This window comes from Mercenaria mercenaria, chromosome 12, assembly GCF_021730395.1.
Source record: "Mercenaria mercenaria strain notata chromosome 12, MADL_Memer_1, whole genome shotgun sequence".
Classification (NCBI taxonomy): domain Eukaryota; kingdom Metazoa; phylum Mollusca; class Bivalvia; order Venerida; family Veneridae; genus Mercenaria; species Mercenaria mercenaria.
In genome coordinates, this window is record NC_069372.1 from 61,753,878 (window position 1) to 61,766,094 (window position 12,217).

Consider the following 12,217-nt stretch of genomic DNA (forward strand, 5'->3'; position numbering starts at 1 on the left):
GGGCAAATTTACACTAAACTTTACAGAAATTATCCTTTGGTGCCCCCTATCAAAATTGCCTAAAGAACTGAAATCTATATAGAACACTGGTTGCCATGGCAACCGAAAGGAAAAACTTCAAAAAATGTCTTGTCCAAAACCACAGTAGATAGGGCTTTGATATTTGGTATGTGGCATCATCTCATGGCCCTCAAACAATTTAATTCAAATTATCCCCCTAGGGTTAAACATGGCCCCGCCCTGGGGGTCATATGGTTTACATAGACATATAGGAAAAACTTTGAAAACCTCCTTGTCCAAATCCACAGTGTTTAGGGCTTTGATATTTTATATGTAACATCATCTAGTGGTCCTCTACTAAGTTTTTTCAAATTATCCCCCTAGGGTCAAATATGGCCCCGCCCCAGGGGTCACATGGTTAATATAGACTTATATAGGGAAAAACTTTGAAAATCTTCTGGTCCAAAACTGCAGGGCCCAGGCCTTTGATATTTGGTATGTAGCATCATCTATTGGTCATTTACCAAGTTACTTATATAGGAAACAAATTAAAGAATCTTCTTGTTATGTGTTGATCAAGATAATACAACCAACCAAGCACATATTATATAGTCCCATTCCTCGTTTAATTCTTATCTGAAATTGTTTGCAGTTCACAAATGACACTCTTGTTCGCCAATTTATTCATCCACTTTCCAGCATTTGAATCGCTATTTAGCATTACACAAATAGTCCACACTATCAAATTGTCTGTTAAAGATAAGTCTCATCCTTTTAATTAATCTGAGTTTCCATATTTTCTTATTATTTTCCTTGACAACTGCCAGAATTTCTGACAGGAAACACCTGCATTTGACACAAAAACGAATAAGCGAAAGTATCGTTGTAATCTCTGAAGACGTAAATCCCGCTCAGTCATACTTGGTTATTAAATGAACATGTTGGATGATTTCTTGTCAAAATTCGAAAAAATATGTAATCTATAACTCTGATGTAAAACAAAATGGCGTCATTTAAAAATCTAACGGAAGTGGCTTCTCCGTATTGGCCCTCTCTTTTGAACCAATCAAAATGCTTGAACTCCGTACTGGCCCTGTTTTTTCTCGTATTGGCCCTGTTTTTCTCATATTGGCTCAGTTATATTTTGTATTAGCTCTGTCTGTTTCATATGATGTTTGCAATTGATCTAATACAGTGTGTAATATTGTAAAATGGAATAATAATGCTTTGTAAAAGCGGTCAGAGTTGATAGAAGAGTATGTATAAAAATTAAAACGGTTTCGTCTATCTGTTTCTCTTTTATTTCTTTTTTCTCTCTACCAGCCAACAATTGTTAGAAATGTCCGACAGTGTGTACAGCACGTTCGCTAAGCCTGCCTTCATATGGGTAATAGATAGGGTGATAATTTCTGCATCTCCGCTTGGATTACTGTATATTCCTATAACATAATTATAATGACTGTAGGACTGACATTCTTAGGTACATTTGTGGTGCATGTATTTGTTGTTCCTTTTCATAATAATTTCATGAAAACCAGAGCTATCAGGCTGTAAGGACTATATCAGTGTATACATAGTCAACGATAGTCTGTGTTCAAAAGCATTTGAAAGAAATCTTAAAAAGCTGAATGATTTTCAAAAGAGTACATTTTCATCTTCTTCGTTATAGTAAAACCCATTGTGTAAGTTTTGTTGTAGTTTTCATTATAAATAATCAAATGAAGACCAAAACGATCCACTGAAGATAAAATCAGTTGATATATAAACAATGACAGGCAGTGAAAAGGCATTAATTTTAAAGAAATTTCAAAAAACGGATAGAAATTTATTAGCAGCAATTGCAGCCACCATAAATGCTTTGAGTACTTTGGTATGATAGTGGAGAAAGATCCCCCAAGTATCACTCTGGGTATTATTTTTCACCTGACATGTCTTCGTTTTAATGAAAAAACTTACACATCCCAGGCAAAGTAGAAAAACCCACAGTCATGACGAGACAAGTGATTTGAAGTAAGCGACTTAACATCTGCAATTTGAATTCAATTAGATATTAAGTTATCTATGCACGTATATGACACAGCAGTGTATCTTCTTTCTTCATATTACTATTACATAAGCTAAATTTCATTTCCATAGTGTCTAGTTTAAGCAACAGAATGAAACAAACTTCAATATCATTCACATGCTTATGACAAAGGTTTAGCATATAAAGCTACAATTTAATTGGTCCTATTAAACACCATTCGAAATTATTACGAAAGCATTCAGTGCAGATTTGGCTGATTTAATTCCTACTCGCAAACACACCTTATGGAGATGGTATTACACCACACGTCCAAGTAAAGAGAACATAAAGATCAAAAGAAATATCCATGCATTGAGTACATGCATATGAAGTACATTAGGTTTTCTTTTAATACATTTTCGCACGAGCAAATGTGTGTTTTACGTATCATGCATGATGTTGCCATAAGGAGTGTACCTGGTGGCGAATTTCTTCACAGCTCTGGAATGTTGTGTGGATACAGAGTGAAGAACTGCTTTAAATCTCATCAGTTTTATTCCAACTGTTTCAATGTGATGCCCCGTTATGGTCTGTTAATTCTTCTTTTTATTCTCATTGCTTTACATGTTTTAATTTTAATCATTTATATATACATAGACTGATTGTATGGCGGTACTGAATTATTGGAACTTTTGCTGTTGGATATTTACCCATGTTTCTGATGGGGGGGGGTGAGATTATTATTGCTGAATTTTCAGTGTGTTGCTACTAAGCTATCCTGATAAGAGTGTTCAAGGTAAAGAGAAGAATATATCAATGGGACTAATATAGATATTAAAAAGTTACAAAAATGTATACCACATAAGAATCGGATATTTTCTTTTCAATTACGGGCCATTTTCAGGTTTCTTTTATATTTTGGACTGAATTATCCTAATTCATAATTTACATTAATATGATAGAATAATATATAAAATATAATTACTTACATTTTTATAGATTGATTTTGACACTTCGAAACAAATGATCACAATAACAATTGAATTGGTCTTGCAATATGTAGACGCCGATAAGTACCACACCATTTGATTGCCTAATTAAAGCTAAGGATCCTATTACGCTATAAAACGCTAGAAACAAAATATTTTCTATTTATTTAGACAATTTTAGTTGTCTTTGGATGCGTGGATGATTCGATAGAGTAGGTACATGGTTATTTAGATAAAGAAACAAACAGATGAACAGACAGATAAACTTACAGACAGATAGTTTTTGCTTTTTTGCTTGGATTAACGTCGAACCGACATAATTATAGGTCATGTTGCAACTTTCCACTTCTGATGCTGGAGGAAGTCCCCAGGTGCCTCTATGTGCATTATTTCACACGGGCGGGCACCTGAATAGAACCACCAACATTCCGTAAGCCAGCTGGATCGCTTCCTCACATGCAGAATTCAACCCCTCGAGTGAGGCTCGAGCCCACATTGGTAAGGATAGGTAGGTAGGTAGGTAGGTAGAAAAACCTATATAAACACAACTCTTATGTGTCATTTAAAATGTTCTTTCTTTTAACATGAAAATATTGAGTGACGAAAATATGTGTTTCCTCATATAATTCTATTTCTTCAAATAATCAGTTAATAGCTCCAGAAGTAGTTCAAGGAAAGATAGCTTATTGTTACTCCAAGTTCAATAATATTATCACTGGCAAAAGTTTGAATTAAAATAGCTGTTAAGGATATTGGCGATTTCTTGTTTGATAGCAGAACTGAGCTCAGCCCAAATAAGTCCTTACCATATCTTGAATGTTTCACAATAATGCAATTATAAAAAGTTTCCTCAGGTAATATTTCTTGTAGTATATGTTATATATTAACCTAGAACCTGTGATTTATTGTTATATCGTGCGATTATTCTACTTGAGTCAATATGACAAACTGACAAAATTAGTATTTATACTTTAAGGTGAATTTATACCAAATAATGGTGTACCATCCCGCATTTTCAAGCCATACTGATTTTGAGTAGGTTAGTTCTTCGAAATTCAAAACTATCCTCTGCGACTGTACACACTCTTTCAAAATAATTTGGCAGAACTATTTCCTGAATAATAATTATTGTTACTTGTTCCATCCATACATTTTTTTCATTTTAAAATCACGCGGTCGGTATTCAGATGACTAAAATACAGCGTAACCAAAGAATTAAACAACAGAGTATCGAAAGTAACAATCGATAGTGTCTGATAACATTGTCCATTAGTTTGTTTTATACGTTAGAAATAAAACAGAAGTTTTATAGGTATGTACAGATAATATAGCAGTTTGCTAAGGTTTGAAAGGAACTGAACTGGTAATCTTATAGAAATTAATAGGAATTAAGCGGCTTGGCGAGAGCCTTACATACGGGTTCAAAAAATAAATAGAAGTGGATTTCAAACATTATCATGTTTCCAGAGGCAACTACACGTCTTAGGCTCACGTAGAACAGAAACGTGATCACGGTCTTTAAGTATGTGGCATATTCCCTTTATTTAGTGAATAAAATCTATTATATGAAGATCAGTTCGAAACAGAGAACGCAACCAAGCAAATAATAGCAGACTCAGTTTGAATGCATTTGTTCATCAGAGGTAATAAATGTGCAACACCCTTCACGCCCCTCAGCACCGGCTTAAGCGGAATTGTATCATAATAAAATTGATAATACTTCATAAACAACCAGAAAATACAACACTGAGATCTAGTACATGAAGTAAAGGGAGACCTTCAGTGATAGTTAATTAAATTGATACGAAGATCCTCCGAAAGCATAGAAGGCAAACTATCAAATTAATAGCACACTTGGTTTGGATGAGTCTAACACCAATTTTATATTACAAGAAAGATAAAATGAATCTTTCAGAATGAATTTTTCAGTCATATAAACGACGGTGTCTACTTGTAGCAGTGAGCACAATGCCCAACTTTATAGTGCTGCCTCACTGGAATATCACGCCGTAGACACGTGGCATGATACCCCACCCAGTCACATTATACTGACACCGGGCTGACCAGTCCTAGCACTATCCCCTTAATGCTGAGCGCCAAGCGAGGAAGCTGCTAGTACTATTTTTTACGTCTTTGGTATGACGCGGCCGGGGATCGAACCCATGAACTCCCGCACTCGTAGCGGGCGCTCTACCACTAGGCTACCGAGGCGGTTGACACTTTTCAGATTAGTTAATGCTTATAGTTCTTAAATGCTGGACTGTTGTCAGCTAACAGTTTCGAATAAAATGATATACATCAATGTGTGTTTCCTTTCTGCATCATTAAGTCAAACTAAAAAATCTGATTAACATTGATGAATAAAACATATAAAATATATTTATCAGCTGATAGTCTAGTTGGCCAAGGGGCTAATAATGTGTTGTAAATATTATGAAAGCACAAATTATTAGTGCTAATTTATAGTGCGTTTCCACCGACTTCCGTAGAAATTTATTTACACCATGCAATTGTCAACAACAGCGTCATGAATATCCATTATTTTAGGTATTGGAGTGAATGTTTTATTCTTAATATATTGTATGATGATTTTATTAACAACAGAGAGCAACAGGAATAAATGAGAGATTATGCTGTTCCGGATATTCATTTTTACGTTGAAGGATTGGTTTTCCGTATTTATTTCTCTGCTATTAATTAAATCAATTCAGTTGTAACCTGGATAGAAATGTTGGAATTATATTAAAATAAAAAAGTGTAAATGAAACAAACGTTTCATTGCCAGTCTTGAATCAGGTTCTCTTTATGATTTCAATTCAATTCAATTTCAATTTCAATTTATTGCATAAAGCATGTAAATGCAATGCCTATAGCAAGTACAAACATACTTGCAAGATATTTTCTTCGTGTAACATACGTGTATAATTACATGAAATTTGCTCATTAACACAGATCATCCGCTCATTGATTAAGAAGAAAAACCTTTTATCTACCTATTTTTTTTTAACTAAAAGCATTTGCTTTTAATACGTCTAATTGATTAAACATCAAAGGTGAGAGACATCGATTAATAAACAGAACTTAAATCGCCAACCCTTTGAGGGCGATCACATTATGTAAACAGTGCGCTGTTTTGCAAATGCTGTCCCAGAATGCAGTGGGTCTGTCGTTGGATTGGCATGGTGTTCTTTATTCAATATCCCGCTGCTCTGTGAGTATAAGCATCATTAAATACTGACTCATATAGCGTGTCAACATTCATGGTCACCTGACTAAATACTATGAATGAACACTTTTACAACCTCCACTTGTTTGTTTTTGGTGATCGGACTTAACTAATGACACATCAAAGTTAACTGTTTTATCATCAGGCTACTTATACTTCCCTTTGACTCAAGATATAAACATGCTTCAGCAGATACACGGTAATATACATAAAATATATAAACATTTTCCTTTGGAGCAATTACATATTTAAAAACAAGAAGAAAAGGAAATCAGGTCATGTTCAACAAACTTTTAAAAACAACTGTTACAGATGGATCATTTAATTTACATATCTGATTAAATATATTAACCATTTTAAAAAAAATTAAAGTGACTACGAATTTCAATTACCGGAAAATATTTATATAAAATGTAAAAAACATTCTGAAAGATCACTTTGAGTGTATGTTACTATGTTACATGTGTATCATTGTTAAATAATTTGTGCATTCAATACGTATATAAAGCCTGACTAGCATTCGTTTATATATATGTATACATTTATGGTTTCTGTCCGAGTACTTTGAAAAGTGTATATCCAAGGGACCGGATTTTGATTGAATTATATTCACAGTTTTGTTTTATGTGTATATTCCTTGATAAATGTCAATTCATAAAATATTTACATACTTTACTTATACTAGCCTTGATATAGGGACCGGATGTTGATTGAATTACATTTAACATTTTGTTTTATATATGTATTCCATGATTATAGTCACGTCATATAATGTGTACTTACATTATTTATATTATACTTGAATGAAGGGCATATTGAAAATATTGATATAAACAGCGAATAACGACCAATACTGCAAAACAAACAAGCCATATTATAAGTCACCGTTTATGATGAAACAGCTTTTACACACTAGTCTGCTCCGGAAAAAATGTCGTACACTTTATGAGATATTGACGTTTTTAAGTGCAGAAAAGGAGGAATTTCAAGCAAAATGTTAAAAAAAACATGTCTAAGTGCCATGGGGGAATGACATGACTGTCATTTATTTCAAGGTATCCAACTGGGAAATTAGTTTGTTTCAAAGTATAAGTGATATTTACTTCCAATATTAGATTAAATTGGTATTAAACTGGAGCTTAGACGTAAAAAAGTCAAGCTGATTTGATATAATATCCCTGTGTTTTACAATGACATTTTCTTAAAGGAAAATGCACACAGAAAGCAAAATCAGGGCTTGCTGTCAACTTTTTATACGGACGCATAATAGTGTTCTTATCTATAAATTAAAACGTTTAGAAGTCATGTCCACCAAACAACTTGATCACCAAACAAGCTTGAATATTCCCACAGGTAAATACATTTTAGTATATGAAAAAGCAGACCATATTGAGTTTAGATTTTTAACATTTTTATGAAAACTTCTTTTTATTTATTCTTATAAATGTTCATGCATCCAAACGAATTAACACACTTTTAAATTAAAACTAGATACTGCACATCGGACAAGCGTCATTTAAGTGAGAAAAGAATGCATCCAAGTTCGTAACGTACTTTGTATATATAGAATGGAAAATGATATGAGACAAAGTCATATTAAATGCATGATATGACTGATATTAACACAACAATGTTCAACCTAGTAACTATATTTCTTTTATTTGTTACGATAAAACAGTAACATATTTATTTGGACGGTGACAATTTTGAATAGCAATTTTAAGGAGGGGATGCTCTTGTATAGTTACAAGCTTTGAAACGCAAGACAATGCTATTTTAATGTATTTACATCTGACAGTCAGCGACAACAATTGATGAAGTATTCTCAGATTAAGGCATCGCCACAGTGGCAGCCATTTTACTCAACATTTTACATGCAAATTTTCATAAAAATAAAAGATGACTAAGTGGTAACAATAAAGTCAATAATTTTGTCATAATTATGTTCTAAATATCTATGTGAACATATGCAAGTAAAAGGATATGCATTTCACTACCTGTATTATGCCTTTATTCGATATATTTCTCTGGCCAAAATGACAAAATTTTGCAATTTTACTGCAGTCAAACTCAATATATATTCAATACATGTAAAAAATAATTACAGCCAATTGTAAAGCAGACCGTGAAGAACAAAGTCTTAGGAAATTATTTTGAAATTTTACCTGGTTACTGAATTTTATTTTATGCTTATTGGTGAAATACTGGAAAATAGCAGTGAGATATAAATCGATATCACTCACAGTGCCGAACTTTTTTTTCCAGGATAAATTATCTCCCTTGAAATATATTCTTTAATTACCTCCCTTTGCTGCCTTTAAAATTACTGGATTATACTAATATTCAAGCCATACACGAGTCATGGGCTGCTAGACAATCCTATATAGAACAGGCTAGCTATAATTAAATTTGCAAAAGAAATAATGTTACCTTTGTCAGCTTGGTTGCTAGGCCTTGCCATTCATATAGCTACAGTGTGTTTCCTCTACTTTTTTCCATTGGTTCACCATCGTATGGTAGATTTTACTGGCGACAGCACATTTAGTTGGTTGTTGTCTTAGTTAATTATCACAAGACATCAACTCAACCGTACGTAATATGCCAGCATTTCCGTCGAAGTACTTTCCCACTCCAACTCCCAAGCCCAGCCAGTTGTGTTCCAACTTCCATCCATTTTGTTATGCTATGCAGCTCCTAGATCAATATTTCCTAGCTATTTCCATTGAATCTATGATGATATTTAATTCTGCAGCTTGATTTTCCAAGGACTTACGCATATTCCACAGTTGTTTAGGTTTTTCGTGTTGTTTTTTTAATCTGACCTTCAGCGTGTGTTTTGGTAAACAAAACAAGTTTCCGGTTATTCAACGAACTGACGGATTGACCCGAAAAGTTTTAAATATGCTTCTACTTAACTACCGGCATTTGTCAATGTCTCTGTTAGCCGCGGACTGCATATTTTACACAAAATATTTAAATGCATTTTGTTTTTAAAAACAAAATGGCGTCGTGTTGATTTAATGAACCTAATCACCAATATTCGATATTAATGTGCCTAAGTGTCCATGGTAATTTAGCGGATGTATCATATGTAACCCGGTAGCTTAAATAAATCCGAATTTCGTCATGAAATATTGGATTTATATGAACGTTTATGCACATAATAAACAGAAAATTCGTTGATCTTCACAAACTAGCATAAAATAAAAAGAAAATTTGTTTGTTTGCAGTGAGATATCGAAATATATCATCACCGATAAGGGAGACAATTCTGATATTATCACTCAGACTCCGCCTTCGTGAAAATATTCAATTGTCTCCCTTATCGGTGATGATATATTTCGATATCTCACTGCAAACAAACAAATATCCTCTATATACACAAAAATCAAAACACCATCAATTTGTCCAATTTGTTTTATCTGTTCACACATAATTTACATGTATATAAACAGGCGATATTATAGGTCGACTGTTCAATGAAAAAATATGTAATCTCCCTATATAAATCAATATAGTTAGCGTAGTGTTGCATTGAACCATCGATGTGTACTGGTTTACCTAGACAGCTGAGGTCAGTAGTGCATGTACAAACAACATTTTAAATTATATTTACATGGGGTTGTCTTTTTGTGTCTAATGCAATAACCAGGAACAATTTCGACAGGAATTCCGTAAGAGTTTGTAATATACACATTGTACTTTAAAAAGAACTAAATTTTGTCTTTGTAATATGTGTTAAAATGGAGTTTGACTGCGAGTAAGATTTCAATATTTTGGGTTAAACTTTCGGCCAAAACGAGACTCAAACATTTTACAAGCGGCGTATGTACTATAAATTATCATATGCTTCTATGTTGATGATAATTTGACCAACTGTTAAGGCTTAAGTGCAATTTTCAAAAGAAAAATACTCGGCCTGAAAATATGAACTGATATTGAGTTGTGACTGTGGCGATGCCTTAACACATTATAGTCGTGCATGTTGAATACCTGTACGGATGTTTGTTTTGTATATATTTCTAATCATAAAATCATAATTGTATGTACTTACACATATATTGTAACTACAAAATTCCCCACCTAAATTACTTTATAATCCATGATTCCAAAGGACCAGAAAATATAACAACACTGAATCCAAGTTCGGGGAAACATTTTACAGCCGCCACACGGCACTTAAAGATTGCTGTTGTAAAATCTAATATGAAGATCCTTTGGAAACATAGAATGCAATCAAGCAAAATAATAGCAGACTCGGTTTGATTGAGTCTGTTCATTAATGGTAATGGAATGTACAACACTCTCTCTCACCCCCTAGCACCAGCTTAAGTGGACCTCAGTTACAGTGATATTGAATGGACTCTATGATCCATAAGGACTAGATTATTCAGAACTTTTGACAGTTCTGTTGGAAGTATGTAAAATCACTCACAAATTATTTGCCGTCTTTGGTGCGTTACCAATACAAGTCAGTTAGAACATTTGCTAGATATACAATTTATGCCTCTACAGGCTGCATGCTCAGACTCTTTAAACATTTTTGTTTTATGTTATTTGCAACGATACTTTGCTTTAACGTGTACTTTTCTTTAGTAATGACCTACCTTAGTTCATTTTCATGCATTTGTATGCATACATACATATCTATGAGCACCGAGTAGATTAATTTTGAAATCAAAACACATTTTTTATTTCAATAACTTAAAGAATGAAAATATGTAAAACTTAACGGACTATTCAAATGTCTCGTGTAACTTTATTCCACTCACTTTTATGGAATATTGGTTCTAGAGCATCGTTACCCTCGTCCACAGTCTGACTAAAGTACATATCCTATTACGCTACGCTTAGGTTCTGAACACGAGCTATTGATAGCCTCGTTCTGACGACCCTTCCGCTAGCCAATCAAAAGCTAACTTACAACATTCTGCAAGCTTTAAAAAACCTTGGCTTTTTATATCTATAATTCTTATGTCGGAAGATGTCAGATAGCCGGTTAGCTCAGTCGGTAGGGCACTTACTCTGTAAGCGAGGGATCCCGGGTTCGAACCATGGACTGACTGAAAATCTTTCTTACTCTTTGGCATTCGAACAAGTCGTCTGATTGGTTCAAATAAAAATAGATTTGCGAAAATAAAAATAGCAATATTGGAAATCCAAAATATACAGAAGACGAATGTGAATGGGTCATTCTCAGATCTTCGTTTAGAAGATCAAGTACTTTAGTCAGATTGCCCTCACCAACATCCATATCGCTGCCAAAAAGTGTACAAATATTGTATACAAAATGTATATACAAGGTTTTGCAAGCTAATCAGTTCGCGCAAGTGGAAGAAGGAATCATAGGCTCGTGCTAAACTATTAGTTTGGGCAAAGGACGCTGGGGAAGAGTGTGGGAGAATGGTATGTTATAAAAACATGTTTCTTTTCTATGTATACAACACATAAAAAGTAGCAAGTTATTCATTTATTTTCACAAATTCAAATTTTTAGTTTCATTTCATATTTTATACTATACTAAATTACATTCTCAGACCTAATTATTTTAAAGCAATGTCTGATGCGTTATGGACAGTCCTGAAATATAGTCTATACACTAACATTTTAGGAATGATGTTACATTTTGGAGCTAATGTTTATAATTTCCTATCTAGACAGCTAAGGCTTATCGTAAATATTTTATCAGACAGAAGGCTGGGGGAAAAATTGCCTATTACCATTTAAGAGAATACTGGATAAAACGCTTTACGGTTAGATACGCGTGCTATCACTGCTTTATTGAAAAATCCATTTTCTGTAATATGAACTTTTCCTTTCAATCACGAAAGTATTAAAGGATATACGTATATCAAACAGTTACGAGCGAAAATCATACCTGAGATTTTTATTTCGGTGATCAATCATTTAAAGCATAGAAATCAATAGTATCAATAATATTTATAGAGTTTTATACAGTTAGACAATAGATATATGCGTAAGATAGTTATAAAGAAG